This window comes from Neopsephotus bourkii, unplaced genomic scaffold (genome assembly GCF_033783945.1).
Source record: "Neopsephotus bourkii isolate Nb327-2 ecotype Australia unplaced genomic scaffold, CSIRO-AGI_Nbou_v1 NB_1634, whole genome shotgun sequence".
NCBI classification, from domain to species: domain Eukaryota; kingdom Metazoa; phylum Chordata; class Aves; order Psittaciformes; family Psittacidae; genus Neopsephotus; species Neopsephotus bourkii.
This window is the reverse complement of record NW_026902109.1, coordinates 1,590,069-1,611,822: the sequence shown is the minus strand read 5'-3', so window position 1 is coordinate 1,611,822 and position 21,754 is coordinate 1,590,069. Positions and strand designations below refer to the sequence as shown.

At 38.4% G+C, this 21,754-nt stretch overlaps 1 long non-coding RNA gene across 1 annotated transcript in view; it reads left to right on the top strand.

Moving 5' to 3' along the window:
• LOC133223299 (uncharacterized) overlaps positions 1 to 21,754 on the top strand; it is a 312,054-nt gene that overhangs the window by 189,373 nt on the left and 100,927 nt on the right. The window contains exon 3 of the long non-coding RNA XR_009728518.1: positions 6,544 to 6,621. This is a non-coding gene — a long non-coding RNA (uncharacterized LOC133223299). The remainder of the gene's footprint in view (positions 1 to 6,543; positions 6,622 to 21,754) is intronic.

The following is a 21,754-nucleotide window of genomic DNA, read 5'->3' as shown; positions in this document are numbered from 1 at the left end:
ATGGTCTGCCTCCCACAACAGTTTTGGTAGAGATCATCTATGAAGGGCCTCCTCACTGCTTAGCCAGGTGGGCATAATTCTCTGTGACCAAATCTTATCCTGATGATGGGCTCCCCTGATTATATGGACAGCTAATACTAGGAAAGAGAGTGCAGGAAATCAATCCCTGGCTACTTATTGTATTCTGGATCTGTTACTACTATAGTGAGGTTCAGTAATGATGAAATGATCAGAAGAAGCAAGATTTCAGGCAAGGGAATCTTGCTTGGTGTATGATGAAGTTGTAAATGGCTGTGCTGTGCTTTCTTTGGAAACTCAGTCTCATGCTTATTAGCTACACAGTAGTGCATTGCTAAGTGCTCTTGCTTAGGTGCGTGCTTGGGTGCTTGCTTGGGAGCTGCCAATATTTATTGTGCCAGCTTGTGACCTTGCAGTGGGCTGAGTATAATGTGGATCTAGTGCTTAATGCAGTTTAGGAATCCCTCTTCCAGATGATTCTGACAGGGCAAGCAGGTACTAGAAAAGTTTCCTCAGGTGATTTCAGTATGCTCTTGGAAATTGTCTTGGCTCCCAAACATTTCAGGCTCAGGATATTGGGAAATTATTTATAAAGCCACCATGTGTCAGGAACATGAATTATAGATTCTTAATTTAAAGTAGGTGCTCCACTTTGCAGTGTAGTATAAGTGGAAGCATCAGCAACCTGGGGTCATTGTTGCATCCTCAGGGCTGACAGATCCCACTTCCAACATCTTGTAATTGCTGTTTGGGAGTTAAATTACTTGAGTTCTATATTTCATACACAGTGAAGGGATGAATTTTATTTACTGCCTGTTGTGGATTAAGCCTCGAGAGCTGATTATTTCATGCGTGGCTAGGTATATCCATGGAGGTTTTGAGAGACACCTGTTGGTTAACTGCCCTTGCTCTATCAAGATTTGTTTCTCTATCCAAGTAATAAAATATCATTCTTAATGAAAGTGAGGCCATATAAGCTCTGCTTAAGGGATGTAAAAATAGGGTTTTTGTTTGTTCTATTTTTCTAAAGTGAAGTGAAAAGATTTTATTGTAAGGCTTAATAAAATAAGTCTTTACAATTATCCCCTCATAATTTCACTTCTCTTGGGCCAATCTGAATAATCTCTCTAAAGTGGTATTGGTACAGGAGTGTGCTGGTCTTGAATAGATTTAGTTATTAGTTTATTTTTAAATACTGACTTAGGTGACTTTTCATTGGCAAACAGTGGTAATAACTAAAGGAAAGAAATAAGATCCTGAGGGATCCCCACACTACCTGCAGAATAAGTTCTCAGAAGGTTTTAGTTGAAACTGTTAATATTATTTTGCAGCTAAAATTAATTCCAGCTGAGAAAACTATGCCAAAATTTTGTCTTGTTTGCCTAGTTTAGTAAGAAAACTTTTGCTTTTAGCTTGAAACTGTTTTTCACTTTCCACTTTTTGACAAATCACATAATGAAATTGAGGCAACCAATTTAGTATTTGTTAATGTAGTAGAATAATAAAGTTAGCCAGTGATAGGTTGTTGATGAATTCCCACCCTCCCTCCCATGCCAGTGTGCAGTGTGATTAGAGATGATACAAGATAAGGAAAACCCATATTCTTTTCTTAATGTAAATAAATACAGCAGTTTTGAAGACACAAAGGTAAGATTTTGGAGCTCCAGCAATATGAGGAAAATGTGCAAAACCAGCATTATGCTAAAGAAAAACTTCTGTAAAACAAACAGTCGAAGCTTATGCTTTCAAATATTTATTCTCTTAAGACTGAATCATAGAATCATAGAATAGTTAGGGTTGGAAAGGACCTTAAGATCATCTAGTTCCAACCCCGTGCCATGGGCAGGGACACCTCCCACTAAACCATGCCACCCAATACAATAATCCCCTACCATTGGGGTACAATGGATATACAACTCTAAATTATTTCTGCCATTGGGATAAAATGGCTATATGATTAATTGTTGGTTTTGATTGCAAGACAAATAATAAGAAGAAATCCAAGATGAAACTATTTAAGGTTCAACTGACTTCGATCATTAATATTTGATTTAACCATTTATATATATATATTATTTTTTTATATGAAAGAAGCAGTACCATGATTTTACTAATACAGATGAGCATCTCTTAGTGTGAAGTTTGGAAAGCCTGGTTCTAGCACTATTATTGATGACAAAATAAGAAAAAAATGGCATGATGCTGCAAAAATTGTACTGATTCTAGACTTGCTATCTACTTAATATTTGTTTAAAACTTATGTTTTTACTGAAAATTAGTATGCTGACATTAAAATTAGAGATCATTAGGTGAACTGGTCTGTTGGTTATGAAAAATTAAAAACTAGCTTCAGGCATAGTAAGCAACTTCATTATAAAAATGCAAAATATTTTACTATGGTTAAAAATTAAAGTACGTTTCAAATGTTATTTAAGCTCTTAGAAAAAAGTTTAAATTTAATTTTTTAAGGTTGTTGTTTTGAAATTAAATGTTATGTATGAAATAGGCATTTTCAGAGCATTTGGCAGATTCCAGGGAAAATACGGTACAAAAAATATTACCAAGCTTGAAGAGAAATACCAGAGTTCGCATTACTCTGTCTCATCCCCCTGCACTTCCTAGCATGGAATTCTTTTTTAAAGTGTCAGAAACTATTACAAAGCAGTGATGCACAGCTCCTATTAATTTTATTTTCCTCAGCTACTGTACTATTGTTTTCACTTGGAAAAAGAAAAAAAACAGTGCTTTCTAGAAATAGGTATGGGATGCACAGATTAGGCTGATTGTCATAAGAACATTTTATTATTCTTTGAAAGCGTATCATAATCTTGCTGTACTTCACTTCTCACATCTGGACTATGAAAACATGTTAGATTCCTCTCCTTCACAGAAGCCTTGATAATGAAACCATGTCTACCCAGAAGGTGTCAGGGGTAAAGAAGCCATGTACAAAACTGTAAGATAACTTTTTTGTGAGATTCTTCTGCATTCATGCACACATAATTATGAAATTTGGGTTTTGTTCTTTTTTTTTTTGCATTCAGCATTTCATAGAATCAGAGAACAGTTAGGGTTGGAAAGGACCTTAAGATCATCTAGTTCCAAACCCCCTGCCATGGGGAGGGACACCTTGCACTAAACCATGCCACCCAAGTCTCTGTCCAGCCTGGCCTTGAACACCTCCAGGGATGGAGCATTCACAACCTCCCTGGGGTGCTTCACCACTTCCTCCTTATATCCAATCTACACTTCCCCTGTTTAAGTTTTAATCTGTTACCCCTTGTCCTATCACTACAGTCCCTAATGAAGAGTCCCTCCCCAGCATCCCTGTAGCCCCCCTTCAGATACTGGAAGGCTGCTATGAGGTCTCCACGCAGCTTTCTCTTCTCCAGGCTGAACAGCCCCAACTTTCTCAGCCTCTCTTCATATGGGAGATGCTCCAGTCCCCTGATCATCCTCGTGGCCCTCCTCTGGACTTGTTCCAACAGTTCCATGTCCTTTTTATGTTGAGGACACCAGAACTGTACACAATATTCCAAGTGAGGTCTCACGAGAGCAGAGCAGAGGGGCAGGATCACCTCCTTCGACCTGCTGGTCACGCTCCTTTTGATGCAGCCCAGGATACGGTTGGCTTTCTGGGCTGCAAGCACGCACTGAAGCCGGCTCATGTTCATTTTCTCATTGACCAGCACCCCCAAGTCCTTCTCTGCAGGGCTGCTCTGAATCTCTCCTCTGCCCAACCTGTAGCTGTGTCTGGGATTGCTCCGAGCCAGGTGTAGGACCTTGCACTTGGCATGGTTAAACTTCATGAGGTTGGCATCAGCTCACCTCACCACTGTGTCAAGTTCCCTCTGGATGGCATTCTTTCCCTCCAGCTTATTAACTGAACCACACAGCTTGGTGTCATTGGCAAACTTGCTGAGGGTGCACTCAACCTCACTGTCCATGTCAGCGACGAAGATGTTGAACAAGACCGGTCCCAACACCGATCCCTGAGGGATACCGCTCCAACTGGACATTGAGCCATTGACCACAACTCTTTGCGTGTGGCCATCCAGCCAGTTCTTTATCCACCAAGTGGTCCATCCATCAAATTGATGTCTCTCCAATTTAGAGACAAGGATGTTGTGTGAGACAGTGTCGAACACTTTGCACAAGTCCAGGTAGATGATATCAACTGCTCTACCCCTGTCCATCAGTTCCGTTGCCCCATCATAGAAGGCCACCAGATTGGTCAGGCAAGATTTCCCCTTAGTGAAGCCATGCTGGCTGTCACCAAACACTTTGTTGTTTTTCATGTGCTTTAGCGTGCCTTCCAGGAGAACCTGCTCCAAGATTTTGCCAGGCACAGAGGTGGGACTACCTGGTCTGTAATTCCCCGGGTCATCCATTTCCCCCTTCTTGAAAATGAGGGTTATATTAAATGGGGGTTATATATTATTTCATATTCCCCTTTGCTTATTTTAGACTACTCAGGAGCAGCAAGCTACCCCTTTTATCAAAGTATCAGAACAAAACAGCATTAGGAGCTAACGATATATATTGCCTATCTTGCGGCATGTACCTGATTCCTCACTGAGGCAAAGTCAGAGGAGGAAGAGCTGCTGCCCGATGAGGTTGTTGGGATTTGCAGTGTGTCACTACCATTTTTAAATGGGCATTACCTGTGAGGTTATGAACATTGTGCTAACAGATTCTTCACTTCCCTGTTAGGTGGAGGTGTGCTTCTCTGTGTTTTCTTGTTAGTAGGCTCTTCATTAAAGCAGACGACTTTTCTGCTTGTTTTTCAGGTGAATCTATTTTGGGCAGATTTCAGAAAGCTAAAGGAAAGGCAGTTGTGTGGGGCAATTGCTAATTTGCAGTCCAAACCTTTTCCAGGCAAAATTCAGGTTACTCTTCCATCAGGCTGATTAGCCCACTAATACTTTTACTTTTTAATAGGTGTGGTGAGCCATCTTTGTGGCATGCTTGGGGGGTTAGTTTCTGCAGAAAGAGGGAGGTGACTGAGGGTGGAGGAGTGATCCAGAAGATTCCAGAACAATCTGGAATGGCTTAGGGTGGCATTTTCTTGAGGTCCATCCCAGTAGCCTGTCAGGAGGGCACCTTGGAGAGGTGGCCAATTGGTACATGCTGCCTGTGTGAGGGCCCTGAAGGCAGCCCCAGCCCTGAGGGGCAGCAGGTTTGGGCAATGCCTGAGGGTGGAAGAAATGGTGTATATGAGGGTGCTGGGGTTTGGGGAGAAAGGGGCTATCTGGAGAAGGTTTGATCTGCCTCTTTCAAAATTGAGATTAAGGACCTTTGAGACTAAAGCAGGAGGGAGTTGGTGTGTGATGAGCTGCTGGAGCAGGCATTTCAGCTGGCCAGGGACCCAAGTGAGTCTTTGTAACATGAAGTGTGTATGAGTTCAAAGGAGTAACTATGAGCATGATGATGTGATATGAAGCTTGGGCTGATAAAGATGCAAATTGGTGAATGTCCCATTTGCACTGCATCTGTTTAACCGTTGACTGTTGATGATGAAACACCCTCAAAGAATGCAATATCAAATTAAATGTAGGAGCCTTATGTTATCTAAGTTTATGATAACACTTCTGGTATGTTGCAGGTGTGTCTCTGACTTAATGTCTTGTTTATATACTTGTTCATTTAATGTTTATTCAAAAGCAAAACAAACCCCGCTTCTTGTTTCTTACACAGGTGCTACTCAGCCTCTTTATAAATGCAGCCATTGTATTTTATGAGTCGAGAGTACTAGAGTGCCATAATGTTCCTACTCTGTCATACTGCTGTTTTTACACTGAAACTGCAGTCTAAGAAAACCTAAGTGATTGTGGTTGTGTGTGAATAAATAAAAAGTTCTTTAGCCATGAAAACCCTCATGTCATTAAGTTCCCAGTTTCAGAATTTTGTGACCTTTAATTACGTATCTGCTTGTTCTGCGAGTGTGTGCTTTGCTTAATTCAAACTCTCTTGGTTACTACAACATTAAATATTGTTTATGTACTTATGAATGTATAACATAATGGAAATAATAGAATTATGACAGTGATGCATGGATGTATTTTTTAAATCATACATAAGCACAAGCAACTATCAACCTATTCACACAGCAGATTTTAGATTTATTGACTCTACTTACTGAAAATGTTAAATGTACTCATGTTACCATGAAAAAAAAGTGCATTCTAGATCACTGTGTTTGAGCTGCTATTGCTGTGGTTGTATTGTTACTGTTATGGTCAAATTACTTCAGAAAATACGTATTTTGGAGAATATTCTCCCTTGGTAAAGTCAAGGCTTTTACTTGAAATGTAGGTTGTAGAATACATTCAAAGACATTAGTTATAAATCAAACCAATTATTTCTCTAGAAAGCTTTGATTTATGAATGTCAAATTAACTTTTCAAAACTTGATGTAATTTGTCTCCAATCTGGAGATTTTCAAAAAGGAAAATGAAATGTATTCACACTGTGCACTCAAGGTAAAATTCTGATGCAGTATTAATCAATAACAGTGTCTTCTAGGATGATGGGGACATAATTCAACAGATTCATTTGGAACAGCTGTCATTCTTCTAGCTGACAGAGGGACCAGAAAAAAAGGTAAGAAGAACTTGTTCTTTTAGCAAGAAAGTGTGTTTTAAATTCCATCTTTTTTTTTTTTTTTTTTCTCCAGTAGCTTAACACAAAAATGCGTGTTAGGAGCTTAGACAGAGAAGTATCAAACAGATAAAGTTAAAACTTTGTAACTGGCATTGTATAATATTAAAGAAAGTTAGTGTGATACTTTATTAAAATAGGATTCTCCAGGGATACAAAAACCGTGCTGTTTTTTCTCTTACGTATGTACAAAAAGTAATTCTGTGATCTGGGATAGACTTTATTATTCTTCATTGATTGCCTCATTCTGTTGGAGGACATTTCTGGCACTGAGGTATAGACCTGTCACATATATCATGATACGTTAGAGATCTATCAGGTCTGTGGCTCTTTCTGAACTGCTGTTTCAGAAAAATGTGGCTGATCATTATAGGCAGAATTTTGACGTTTCCAAGTTAAAATCAATCTTCTTTACATGGTGTTTCTCAAACAAGGCTTAGGCTTTGATTGCACAAGTAATAATATCACATATTTGGGGGTGCCACATGACAAAGAATAATTTGGGTAACAGATTCAACAGGTGTTCTGTAATGAATATAAATTGGAGAAATGACGGTAAAAGAGGTCCTCAAGGCAGATGTCAAATCAAGCACTGATCTGCTGTTGCCACAAATATGAACGTAAAGGTATGAGCTTGTATTTCTTTGTAAAGTTGGGGACTAACAATGTAAGCATAGCCTGTTGTGAGCTAGTATACCATATTGAGAAGGAAAGAAAAGAAAGGAGTAAGAGCTGTTAAAAGCTGTTGCTAAAAGTGTGATAAGCAATGTCCTAAATGTATAGGAGGGGGGAGGGCAGATGAAGCACTGTTGTAACTGATGGACATTGAACTTAAAAATGAATGTAAATAATGTTCAACAATTGATGTAATTATAAAATACATTGAAACAAAGGCAACCGTTGTGTCAACACAGGTCCTTGTCCAGCTGGCCAGCATCTGGGCTTTTACTTAGGCAGTATGTTGTTACTAGAGACAAGACACAATGAAGTAGTTGTATGCAAATGGCTGTATCTAGAGATAACGGAAGCACAGAAAAGATTCATAAACAGTCAAACAAGCACAAAACTAAGATGCTAGGAGTGTGATGGTAAAATATTTTTATGTTGGGTTGCTGCGCAGGAAAGATATTTGGAAATAATGAACAAAACTGTGGTCTTGTGCTCTTATTTGCTATGTTCAGGAAAATAGTAATCAGAAAAATCAGTCAGTAAAAGAAAATATATATTGTTTGATTATATATATTGAAGTTTTCCCCTTCCAATAAAAAGTAGCATGGAAATTCCGAGGCAGTAGCCATTTTTGTTTCAGAGTATAACCTTGTGGGAGGAAGAATTGCCTCAACATGTTTATGTCTATGTTGATGCTTTCAGCTGGCTTTTAAATTTAATAGAACTGCACCTTTGGTGCAGACAGGTGGTATAATAAAAATAATATTATAATGGTCAAGTAATGTTAAGAGAAAGAACCACAGAGAAAGGAAAAGAAAGTGACAGAGGTAGAGGTCAGGTTTACTTAGTCAGATACAGGCCTGAATTGAGTGGTGTTTGTTTTTTTCTGTAAGAAATAAATAGATGAAAAAAGTCTATATGGATGTAGCACCGAAATGTGAGGCAGTATTCTAAATTTGTTAATTTTTTAATCCACAGTAAAGACAATCATTCTTACAAATGTTAAATGTCAAGACCATTCTTTAGACCTGTTGGCATATAGCTATGCTGATTTTACATTGAGAAACACCTTTTTTACCTGCCTGCATAGATCATGAAGCTAGAGAGGTTTTTTAAATAGTTTTAAATATCTGTGTAAGATAATTAGTTCTTGTAAGAGACGTATTTACTGGAATGTGTTATATTGAGGAAACACAGAACGTAATGGCAGTTTTCTTGATCAGTTTTTCAGAAACCTTAGGAAGCCTTTTTGGTACCTTCTGTTGTACAGTATCTGGTGGTATTATTGTTACAACACTACCTATTTAAATCAGGAGTTTTCAGCCTGGTAATTTCTCATTTCAGTTGCTATAATATGATTTTCCACTCAAATTATAGTGCCAGCCACAAAATTCTGACTCCATTTTGTTAAGAAGTTTAGCAATGCATGTAATTAGGGGAGAAATGGTTTCGTGCCTTTAAGTTTCTAGCAGTTGTTTCATGGAGAACAATGGTAAAACTTCTTAGATCACAGAAATAGTCTTAAGTTTAAGTAAGATGACATCTAAGATGGACTGATAATTTCTTGCCCTTGTTGTTACTAATAGGAAGTTGTAAAAAGAGTATCTATTTTGAAGCTAAAGGCAGTGAGAGAAAAAAATCTGTTCCATTCCACAGTAGGCACTATTAACACAGATTGCCTTCACCCCAGAAAGCCTCATCACTGAGATGTTTTAGACAGGTATTTGTTTCTAAAAGTTGGAGAAGCTAAGGAATTAAAATGCACCTTAGTTTTAAAAGCATGTTTTCTGAGAATTAATAAAATGACACTTTGTCTTAATTTTGTGTCTCCAGTCATGTGAGAAATTAGAGGACTAGCTTCATCCTGCCGAACTTTGATTTTTCAAGCCTCAGACTGAATTTGGCAGTCTGTATTGCTCAAATCAGCTTGTAAATGAATTATTTGTTTCTAAAGTGCAACTGATACCAACTTGCATACAAATATTTTAATATATGAGCATATAACTCATTTGATTCTGTAATTATAAGATGGCTACTCTTGTTGAGATGCATATTTGCTCTGAAGCTTAGTATTAATTTGTACTGCTGAGTTTCTCAAACTGCAGTGTGCCATTATTAAGTATAATTTTGAATGGCCTTTTTCCATCCTGTAATTTTCTAAGTTGCAAGCTTCATCTTATTTTGGGCTAGAATGCTCTCAAAAATCATTTTAGCCTATGTGCATGAAGATTGACAATGGCAAGTCTGGATGAAGATGATGTTAAAAAATGGTCATGTAGCTGATATGAAATTACATTGTCAAGCAAAGGCTGCCTGTTGGTAGCACAAGAAAGCTTTCTGTGGGATTCCAGCTCGGGGGGGGGGGGGGGGGAGCCCTCTACAGGCTTACCTGCTCAACTGGGGCAGGGGAAGGAGGGAAACTCAACCAACAGGGACTGCCTATCACAGATGAAAAAAAAGGTGTAAGGACTTAAGCAAGACCAGATGTGTCACACTGGTTAGACACTGTGTCTTTAAAGAGCAAGTGGTAGGACTGACTGCATAATTAGTGTTCAAATAGTTTCTTTCCTATTTTGCTGGCTAGCAGTTCCTCCTCAAAACCCTATGTAAACACTTTACTCAGAGTTCTAGAGAAGTCTCTTAATGTGACTTAAGTCTATTAGAGTTTTGTTCCGCATTGGTGCAGGAAGACCTTGTAGTTGGGGGAGACAGCATCAGTGACTAGAAGAGAGAGATTATTTCAGGCCTTCTAAAAATAAATGTTATAAAGTAAGTAGTTACTTTATAAATAAGAAAGGACTGCTTACTTTTGGAAGAGCTCTAGGAATAGTCTATACTTTTCTCTATGTACTCTCAAATACTTAAATAGGCATGTAGACTGGCAGCCTTTCATACTTTGCTGTAGTATACTGTAGATGCAGCTTCATGGAGTTCAAAACTGTCCTTCCTTGAGTCTATTCCTTAGAATCTTTTCCAGTGAAAATTGAGTAGTTACTGGAACTGTGAATAAAACTGTATCAGATGACCACCGACCCTGGAGCATACTGATTTTTACGTGTTCTTTTTGTAGTCTAAAAATACTGCAAATACAATTTAAAAACCATTAAAATTGTATTGTAAAAAGCCCTAATTATTTTTTTTTTGATGGCTCCTAGTTTCATATATGTGAACCCTGGCTTTCATTAAAAGATATAAGTAGGACTGCAAGGCTCATGGCTACAGAAAAAAAAACATAACAAAGCTTTAAATGTGTATTTCCAAAAGGTTTAGCAGGAGAAGGAAAATAAAAAATCCCAATCTATTTTTAAGTATCTGAGGATTTTTCCTTAAAAGTCGTAATCTTTGTATGGTCTGACACATGAGATTTGAACACCTGGAGTTACTAAGGCAGAGACCAAAAGATTATGAAAGGGAGAGGGGGCATAGAAGATATGATTAAAGTAACACTGACTCTAATTAGGTAAAAAGGCAAATATGTGTAGTTGATGCACAACTAACCTGCACTGCTTCAGACACCAGTGATCCTAAAAAGTGAAACAGCTGGGAAAGCTTAATGCACAAATGTACGATATAGTAGTTAATGAAATAAAAATGAGAACGCCCCCTGCAATTATTGATTATACCTTGTTTTGAATCACAAGCTGCAGATGAGAGTGTTTTGAGAAAATGAAAATGTGTGGAAGAAATATTTGAAAGTATGATCACAGGCTTTTGTTTGATTTGTTTGCTTTTTTTGTTTGTTTTGGTTTGGTTTTGTTTGTTTTGTGTTTTATTTTGGTTTTGAGGGTGGAGTTGGATTAAAAAATGGTCAAAAAAGTTTTCCTCTGTTAATAAAAGTTTGACAGACTGATCCTTATAATTCAGAGGTGTTTGCATAGGGTTTGCAACATTAGTGGATGCCATCATTGGTAGTCTAAACTAAGCTGCTTCTGGGAATAAAAGAAAAAAATTGGTAACGTGTATCTTCTTATTCAGAAGTATAACAGAAATAGCAGTAGGGGAATGCATTTTTAATTGCAGTTAAGCAAGCTAGACAAAGCTTTGTAAGAACAACCTTACAATGAAATGAAAGAGCTTATGATTATTTTGGATGGTTTGACAGAAATGTCATTTCAATGTTGATTGCCTATCAAAAATGTAAACAACATCAGTTACTATTTGGGAGGGCAGAGGATGGGGAATGAAGCAAATTGCCCTCTGATGTGTGAAGTTAGTGTTTGTCTTCAGACTCCTTGGGATAATAAAATTTTCAGAAAAGGGAAGTCAGGATAATCAAAATCCTAGAATGACTTCTCTGTGTAGAGTGGATACAGCCTGATTAAGTGTCAATTAACTGCATATAAAATGGAAATTAATAAGTTATGGGCATCACAAGAGGATGCACAGAAGTGATCATTGTTTGTGTCTTACAAGGCAAACTGAGTCTTGCTGATTTAAAACAGTGAGGTGATTTGACACAATGAGCTGTGACTTTGCTGGCTTGTGTTTATGTGGATGTAAGGGGAAATTCCGTATGATTATGGAAGAAAAAAAATCATTAGAAGTTAAATATCTAGAAACTGCCTCTGGCCCACGAAGTCACTGAGCTGAAAACTTTTGGAAGCTGGCAGCTTGTTTAGGTGAAACAAAGAGAATTTCCTGATGAATTTTTCCTTGAAATAATTCTCACCTGATTAGCCCTGGTCAGAATCTGAGTCACCTAAACAGTAGGAGAAAACTAAGTAAAAATTAGCATAGTCCTTTATGTGGGGGTTATTTCAGATAAGCTTTACATATAAAACAAATAGGTAGATAAAAAAAGCAGTAGCTAAATAACAGATTAGGTGGAGTAATAGGAAAAAAAACCCAAACCAAAGCAACACCTTGAAATCAAAACCCAGTAAATTAGGAGTGTTTAAGTGACAAATGTTGATCCTAGATCAAGGGATAGTAATTGTGTGCTTTTCTCCCCTAGCCCTGAAAAAAAAAAAAAAGAGGACAAAAATGTTAAATGAAATATTACTTGAAGGGAAGCAAACAGTGTTGGACTTACATGCCCATGATTTTCTTTGGCTTATACATTTGTATGCCTTGGGAAATCTTTTGCTTTTTTGATAAGCTGTGTAGCACTGAAAGCGTTGGGTTTGCACTACCTGCCGCAGAATGTCATATTACTTAGAAGAGATAAGTAGCAGTAAAGCATGGCTAATAGCTAGTGTGGGTACCTCCTTGTTGAAGATGGGTGAAATAGCTATGCTGTAATGCCAAAATGCAAGGGCCCACCTCCTTTTCGTCGAATTTGGATACTACAGGATTTTTACTCAGGCCTGGACAGCAGCAACCGAGACAGATTGCATATTCTAAACCTTATGTGAATCTCTCAAGAATATAACTTAAAATTATTGTAATCATCTAACTTGATTATAGATATATCTAGTTGTGTTTACAGTCAGTAAAACTCAGTGGAATATAGAAAAAGGAAACATTTTTTAAAGTTAAGAAAATTAGTGTGGTCATATGCTCTTTAGCTTGCTTTTTTGACACCTCCTTCCCACCCCCTTTTTTTTTTGTTGTCCAAAAACCTTGATCGATAAAGGGGTCTCAGGAAAATTTGCTTGAATACCTGGACTAGGGTATGACTAAAAGGTACACCGTTTGAATGTATCATCTTTGCATGAGTTAGTAGTGTGTGAGAATGATTTTCAACACTTTTCAGATATAGTCCAAAAAATCTTTTACTCGTTCTGGGACCCAAATGTTTTCTGATTTCCCATCCTCCTTTTTTCTCTGCTGGCTTTTTGACCATTAGCACAGAGACTATTCACCCAGGTCTATTAGACCAAGGTTTAGGCTGCTTTCCGAGTGTGAAGATAAAAACTGTTTCTTATGGAGTCTGCATAGCACCATGCTGTAAGGTATCCCGATGAAATGTACTCTGGGACACTGACTGTGCAAGTATTGAATTAACTGCCCAAGGGGGACAGGTCTATATCCACTTAGCTCAAGTTTGGTCTCCTCTCACCAGCAATCTTCCAGTCTGTTTATCTTAATAGAAACAGACAAAACAAGCCCATCTTTCTGGCTTTCATTTCTTGTTGGTCTTGTCATTGTGTAGGAACTATTGACACACAAGGAAGAAAAAGAAATCTTCACCTGGACAGTTTCCTCAGATAAAATGTGAAAGTGTCATGGTGGTGTTGTCCATGTCTGTGTGTTGTCCCTCTTTCCCACTACCCCCAAAAGATAAAAATGGTGTCAGTTTGTCTTTCTACAGAAATTTGCTAGTGTGATCTACTTTAACTCACCATCCCTGGAGGTATTTAAAAGATGTGTAGATGTGGTGCTCAGGGACATTATTTAGTGTTTAGTGGTGGACTTAGTAGTGCTCGGTTAACAGTTGGACTTGATGATCTTGAAGGTCTTTTCCAACCAAAACAATTCTATAATCCTGTGATTAATGATCTCTATCAGGATGAATACTTTCTGTTTTCTCAGCACCCAGCAGTATGGTGCTCGTAAAACTTTATAGAACTGTCAATAGCTTTGACAGACTCTCCAAAGTTTATTTCTTGCAACAGTGACCACACTGTTAATTTGATCTCTGGGAAAAGGGTCATTTAAACATTTATTAATTCTGTTTCTTGGTGTCTTCTCAAGAAGCTGGTGGCAGAGAAGAATAGAGTGTGACATAATTTCTTCCAGTGAGCTGATTTTCCTGATAAATGTTATTCTTTTATCCTATTTATTAGAATTGTCAGTTAGGGCTTTTGCCAAGATCAAGTGGAGAAGAGCTGGTTTATGTCTGTAGCTCTTTAGAACAGGAACCTCCACTGTTGCTCACTAATATTGTTTTTGGTAGCTACACAAGGTTAGAGTGCTTAAAAGATGTTATTCTGAACAAGTGCTAAGTGTAAAAAAAGGAATTACTTGCTTAGTGGAATTGAGCACTCATGTTGGGCTCTCCCATTTTAAGAACATTTTAAGTCCACTCACAACCTAGGGCATTATGCTAGCAGCCTGTGAAAAGTTTGATCGGTATGACTTTTTAGGACGTTATTTGTGTAATATCACTAATTTTAAAGAAGCTTAGAAGCTAGTATGAAAAAGTTAATCTGTTGAGGTTGAGAACTTTTAGGATTTTAATCAGTGAAACCGATAAAGCCCCAGCTACAAAGGCACATTTTTTCTTTTTTTTTTTTCTTTCTTTCTTTTTTTTTTTAATAATAATTGCATAGGGGTGACTGATTTATCACCTGCCTTTGTATTTTATACAGCTTTTCCAATACTACATTATGCACAGCTGCTCAGAGACAGAAAATCCATGAGGGCTAGAAATACTTTTGAAGTCTTTTCTTGCTTTATTATTTGAATGGTAATAATTTAAGACTATAGGTCAAATATATCCTGATGTAACCTCTGTCTGTTCACTACTCCCTGGAGCTGATATAATAGGCTTTAACTACCTTCCTTTCGATTAATCCAATAAAGTGCATGGTACCTAAATTTCAATTAGAATGGGTAAGTCAGTATTTAACACCTCCAGTCTCAGCCAAAGGGATCTCTCTTCTTAATCAAGTTCTTGGTTCTGCAAAGTCAGTAAACGTTTGGTAATACAAGCCACTTTAAAAATTAGAGATGAATGTTAATCCTGAGAGATAAACTTCCATAATAGTCTGTGATAACTTCATGGGAGATAATTAACTTTTAGACATGTCTGTCGTTCACATGGCATAAAGATGGGTTAGAGATTCACATCAAGACTTCTGTCATCACATAGAGCTGTTATATAGTTATTAAAATACAAAGCAGCTTTCTCAAGAGGTCAAGCTTGTGTGAATGATGGATGAGTCACACCTTGCCATTTCTCAGCTATCACTAGTCACCTCCTAGTGATGCTTGGTTTCATACAGTTAAGAGTGCCTTTCTCTTCCGTTACCAGAAGGGATCAGCAAACAGGACTGATTTCAAGTGGAGACTAATTCTCATCCCTTTGGCTCCTGCAGAAATTACCGGAGTCTCACTGATTTGGAATAAGAGGTTCCTATTACCAGAGTCTCACTGATTTGGAATAAGAGGTTCCTACAAACAGGTACTGTTAGAGGGAATTAGTCTTGTTCTGTTATATTTGTCCATGGAGCATAGCCCTATTTTGAGGGGCTTTGCATTGAGGAAATTCCTTAAGTAAGGCTCCTAATGAATTAGTTTATAAGTGGTTAAACTGTAACTGAAATTAAAAAAAAAAAGGGGGAGGGGGGCAAGGAGGAAGATGAGTAATGATTCTGGTCTTCACCTAAGGGGTGGGCAGCTTCCCAGTCCCAAAGCTGATCTGATGTGCAGATGCACAGTGACAGACCATTGTGCAAATAACCATGAGATGCTGGCCTCTCCATTACTGTTCTGGATACAAAATCTTAAAGCCTTCCTGGTCCTGGGTCAGCCAGTCTTGGGTCCTAGTGCATGAGAAACTTTTGCAGCTATTTTTTTTACCCACCCGGCTGGAAGTTATATATACTCTACTTCTTTGTAAAGCTGTGATGGTTTCCTCAGATGCTGATTCAATGACTTAACATGTGTGTGTTCTGGCACAGAATTCCAGCCCTATCCACTTACAGTAGAAGGGATATCAAATACTTACTCTAAGGCTGTATTACCGAAGTCGAACTGTCCTAATGAATCTGGTACTATTCCCAGGTTTTGTTGATGCCTTACACCAAGTTTCTTTCTTTCCCTACTTTTTTTTAATGATCATTTTCTTGAAGAATTTATCGATCTCTTAGATAAGGCAGCTCTTAAATTTCCTATCTTAGAAGAAGCATCAATAATTTCCTGTGATTCTGCATACCACTTCCAGTTGTTTTGTTCTTGATTGAAAGGTTATGTACTACTGTGGATATCATAGAATCATTTCCATTGGAAAAGACCTGTAAGAACATTAAGTCCAACTGTTAACCTAGCATTGCCGAATCCACCACTAAACCATGTCCATAAGCACCACATCTACAAGTCTTTTAAATACCTCCAGGGATGGTATCCCATCACTTCCCTGGGAAGCCTGTTCCAATGCTTGATGACCCCTTTGGTGAAGAATTTTTTCTTTAGATCTTACCTAAACCTCCCCTGTCACTACTTAAGGCTGTTCCCTCTTGTCCTATCACTTGTTACTTGGGAGAAGAGACTGACACCTACCTCACTATATCCTCCTTTCAGGTAGTTGCAGAGAGTGGTCAGGTCTCCCCTTAGCCTTCTCCAGACTAAACAACCCCAGTTTCCTCAGCCGTTCCTCATAAGACTTGTACTCTAGACCCTTCATCAGCTTAGTTGCCCTTCTTTGGACCTGCTCCATCACCTCAATGTCTGTCGTGTTGAAAGGGGCCCAAATCTGAACACGGTATTCATGGTGTAGCCTCACCAGTGCCAAGTACAGGGGGGCAGTCACTTCCCTGGTCCTGCTGGCCACACTATTTTGATACAAGCCAGGCTGTCATTGGTGTTCTTGGCCACCTGGCATATTGCTGGCTTATATTCTGCTGGCTGTTGACCAACACCCCCAGGTCCTTTTCTGCCGGCCAGCATTCCAGCCACTCTTACCCAAGCCAATAATGTTGCTTGGGGTGGTTGTGACCCAAGTGCAGGACCTGACACCCTTGTTGAACCTCATACAGTTGGCCTTGGCACATCATTCCAGGCTATCCAGATCCCTCTCTAGATCCCTCCTACCCTCCAGCATGTCAACACTCCAGCCCAACTTGGTGGTGTCTGCAAACCTACTGAGGATGCACTTAATCTCCTCATGCAGGTCACTGATATATTGGACAGAAGTGGCTCCAATACCGAGACCTGGGGGACACAACTTGCGACCAGCTGCCAACTGAATTTAACTCCATTCACCACTCTTTGGGCTTGGCCATCCAGCCAGGTTTAGTACACGCAACCAAGCCATGAGTACCCAGCTATCTTTCTTTTCCATCTCTACTGTCTATTTACATTAACTTTGTAGTTCTGTCTTGCAGAGATTTTGAACCTGTTGATTTCTAGGTCAGCCTGCTTGTTGCACTAGATTATAAGAAACATGCTTATGCATATCCATTTATAAGAGCAGAATGGTGAATTGAAGTACCCATCTGAGAAGTTGCTGATTCCATTCTTTTCTATAACACTGATCTATAATGCATAACTGTATGGAATCCTCTTTTCTGTTAGCATCGGGGAATGATGATATTTTGAAATAAGGGAGATATGACGTCATGGTATTCCATAAATGTGAAAACTAAGTCAAATCCTGAAAAGCACCCAGTCTGACATTAGATTGAGAGCAGTATATTCATATAGCTGCTTTGTTATCAACCAAGTATTTCCTTTTTTTCTGTTTTTCAACCATCTGAGAAAAAGCTGGGGTAAACCCCTCTTTGTGTGGACTTATTTTGCTAGGGTCCCATTGAACAAGCATGGTTTTAGTCTCTGGAAGTGCTGCAGATATCTGTTGCCTAGTGCCTGTTTTCTGTTTGCTCTGGCATTTCCTTATCTATAACTCCTACTGTGGTTTTCTGTAGCTTTGTGTAAGTATCATAACCAGTAGCAGCAGTAAAGTCCTGGGTTCTTGGCCGTTTCTCTTATGAACTGTTAACTCTCCTTTTCCAAAGGTCCAAGGAGGAGGCATACACTTAGACTTTTACTTTTACAATTCTTCTTTTTTTTTCTTCTGATAACACTTTTTTCTCATTATCTTTTGTTTGTGTGAAAAGCTCTTTTTATTCTGTTGGACTTGGTCACAGTTATATGCTCCATGTCTTCTACCCCGCCACCCCTAACTGTGTTCAGATGCCTTTTTCAAAAGATAAATAAGAAATATGTATTAAAATTCACAAAAGGTGCATTCAAAGAGCTACCTCAAGAGTGAATTATGTATCTAACTTTTAACCGCTCTCCTGTTTTTATTTTTATTGGTGTTTTTTTTTTTTCCAACTGTTATTAGTTCCAAGGATTTCCATAAGTGAGACCCTGATTTACTTCAAAAATATTTTAGTTCTAGGTGTTTCCAAAACAATCAAAATGAAGTATTCTTATTAGCACAAAAAAAAAAAAAAACCAAAAAAAAACAAACCAAACAACAACAACAAAGCAAAAACACCCTAAACACAAACACAGGACATACCTGTGTTGTGTTATATCCAGCCTGAATTTTGAACTTGCAGTTATACTTAGGTAGGCATAAATTACTTGCACATCTGAATATTTGCTTATTTAATAGAATTTTAAGACCTTGTCATATGATTTAATTTCTCTTACTGCTCGTTGACAAATCTTGAGTTCAGGAAGCTTTCAGAAATCTCTAACTTTTCATTCAGATAAAAGAACTCCCATTGATTCAAGTCAAACCCCATGGAATTCTATTGGCTTTGATACTTTCAGCTTATTATTCATCTAAAATTTTCAAATCATCTGATTTAATACCTCAATAATGTGTAGAGTAGCTGTCCTGGTTTAAGGCTAGCTGGTAACTCAGAACCATGCAGCAGCTCACTCACTCACTGTCTTCCTCCTCCGCTGCTGCTGGAGGGATAGGGAGGAGAATCAAAAGAATGTAAATCACATGGGTTGAGATAAGAACAGTCCAGTAACTAAGGTGTAACACGAAATCACTACTGCTACCACCAATAATGATAATAATGATAAGGGAAATAACAAGGAAAGAGAATACAGTTGCTCACCCCCCACTGACCGATACCCAGTCCAACCTGAGCAGCAGTCTGGGCTGTACGGGTAACTCCCCTCAGTTTATATACTGGGCATGACGTGCTGTGGTATGGAATACCGCTTTGGTTAATGTGGGTCAGGTGTCCTGTCTCTGCTTCCTCCCAGCTTCCTGTGCTCCTCCTCATTGGCAGAGCATGAGACTCAAAAGTCCTTGTTTAGGGGACATTAATTAGCAACAACTAAATATGTGGGTGTGTTATCAGCACTGTTCTCAGACTAAAGTTGAAAACACAGCACTGCACCAACTACTAAGAAGGAGAAAAACAACTGCTACTGTTGAACCCAGGACAGAAGCTTTTTTTAAACCTTCCCACCCAAAAAACCACCAACCAGATAAAAAGCAACACACACAAAACCCCAGGAAGCAAAACAAAACACCACCAACAACAACAACAAAAAACAAACAACAAAAAAAAAATCAAAAAGTTTATACTGAACTTCAGTGGCATTGTCTTGGTTTTAATTGCAGTTATCAGGAATGGAAACCATCAGCAACCTGAAACACAGAAACTATAAGGTCAAGGCAAGTTTCAAGTAGCACCAGAATTCCTTCTGCAGCAGTAGCCAGTACCAGTTGCCTTGAAAGAGGGGCAGTACCAGGCACACAAAATGCCATCCTTCTCCAGAATATTTTTCAAGTTTTCAGCAGTTTTTGACTTGGGGACATTTTGAGCCAGAGGCAGTGCCTGGTTTATTTGGACACTTTCTTCTCTAAATTTCCCCAGTTGCTTTCTGAGTCTGAATAAATTTACAGTATTCACAATATGCTACTTACAGAAAATTCTAGAGCTTAATGGTATGATGAGTGAGGAACTGCCAATTTTTGTTTCTTTTGAACATGTAAGTTCATTGATGTCACTTGGAATTATTTAAATGTATATATATATATAAACAGAAAATCCTGGAACAGCACAAAAACACTTGTGTTCTGAATACATCTGCCAAACAAAAGAAAACATTATTATTGTGTAATAGTCAGTGTCAGTTGAAGGAGGCAAGGAACAGTTGTGCCCTAGTCTTTTTTGTGGTAACTTACTTGTTTATAGACACCTTTTGTATTTTCTCTCAGTTGTCCCTTTCCCAGTGTGATGAGTGCTGGTCCATGCCACTGTCCTTTCTCTGGGAGCCACTTGATTCTTTTGATCAGCATCTGCCATCCTTCCCTGAATCTCTGTCACTTTGTATACCGATTCTATTGTTCACTATTACTCCTACCAATTTACCTGGAGCAGGCAGCAGATGTAATGATCTGCAGCTCTCTTCGTCTCTCTAAAGCATTTAAAAGTGAATCAATATCATATTTGCCACCTTTCAGTTTTTCAACGCAGAATCATTTTTAAGGAATTACAAATGGTAATTAATTGTTTCACTGGTGAGGTCGTTGCAAAACATTGTGTAATGTCTGGTTCTGATGATTTGTAATCAGCTAAGGAATATTTTTTTTGTTTGTTTACCCTATAGCCCCTTTTACCAGCAGCTATAATATATCCTCTGAGAAGCCACCTATAAAGAAGTATTCTTGCTTTCCCAAACTTTCCTGAGTCAGATGTGCATGCAAAAACATCTTTCTGTTAACTTCTTTTCTATGGTTTGATCAGGTCTGTTGTTTCTACAGGCTCCTTGGCAAATATTTTTGTTCATTATTGTTTGAAAATAAGATTTATAAGCTTTTATGCAAAAATAGTCTTGTAAATTTTAATTGGCCTCCTTTATTGTGTGTTTAATTGTAAATGTTGAGAGTTCACAAGCCTTTCTTTTCTTCTCCTAGGAACACTAGTTACTTTTTATTTTCACATTTGGGCTTTTATTTTTCCATTATTTCTTAATTTGAATAGTCATTGTTAAGCATGTAATACAAATACATACCTAGTCATACAGAATTTAAACTCATAGTAACTTTGCATGCCTCAAGTCATAACCAGTAATGTATTCAGTTTGACTGTAGTGGATTCTTTGTGTTTAGGCTACTATAAGGGTGCTTAAGTTTGAAATTGTCTTAGAGACTGATGGTAGCCAGCGATAATTGGTTTTCCTTACTGGCTGAAATTAAGGAGTAAGTATCTAGATCCTTAGTTTTGTTTAGAGGGACCTGTGTAAATTGCAAATTGCAACAAGGAAGGTTCTGATTCGAAATTGGACAAAAACCTCACAATGGAGGCACTGAAACCAGGTTGCTCAGAGGGGTAGTGAGATTGCCAACTTGCGATTTAAAACTCATCTGGACATCCTGAGCAGCTCGATTTATTGCTGATGATGTTAGTCCTGCTTCGGGACGTGGGGAATTGGACCAGAGATTTCCTGAGGTCCCTTTCAGCCTGCATCATGCTGTGTTTCAGAAGTGTTCTGATTATTCATGGGGAAGAGGGGGCAGATTGTATTCTTGTACAAGAAAGTCCAGGTAAGTGAATTGATTTCTGAAGCTGAGGCTCTCTGATTCTTAGATAATATTGTCTAGGAGCCAGTTTTCTTGGTTTTGTGTGTACTATGGGGAAAAGACATGCTGCTTTTCTGGACAGACTGCTCTTCAGGTTATGATCTGGCATTTCAGTAACAAGCGTGCCTTGCCAGCAGGGTATTTGCTTCATCAAATTAATTGCCATGAAGTAAGGAAAGAAGTGCAGCTTCTCAACTGCAGCAATGCTATATAATGCTCATACTGAAATACTTGATCGCT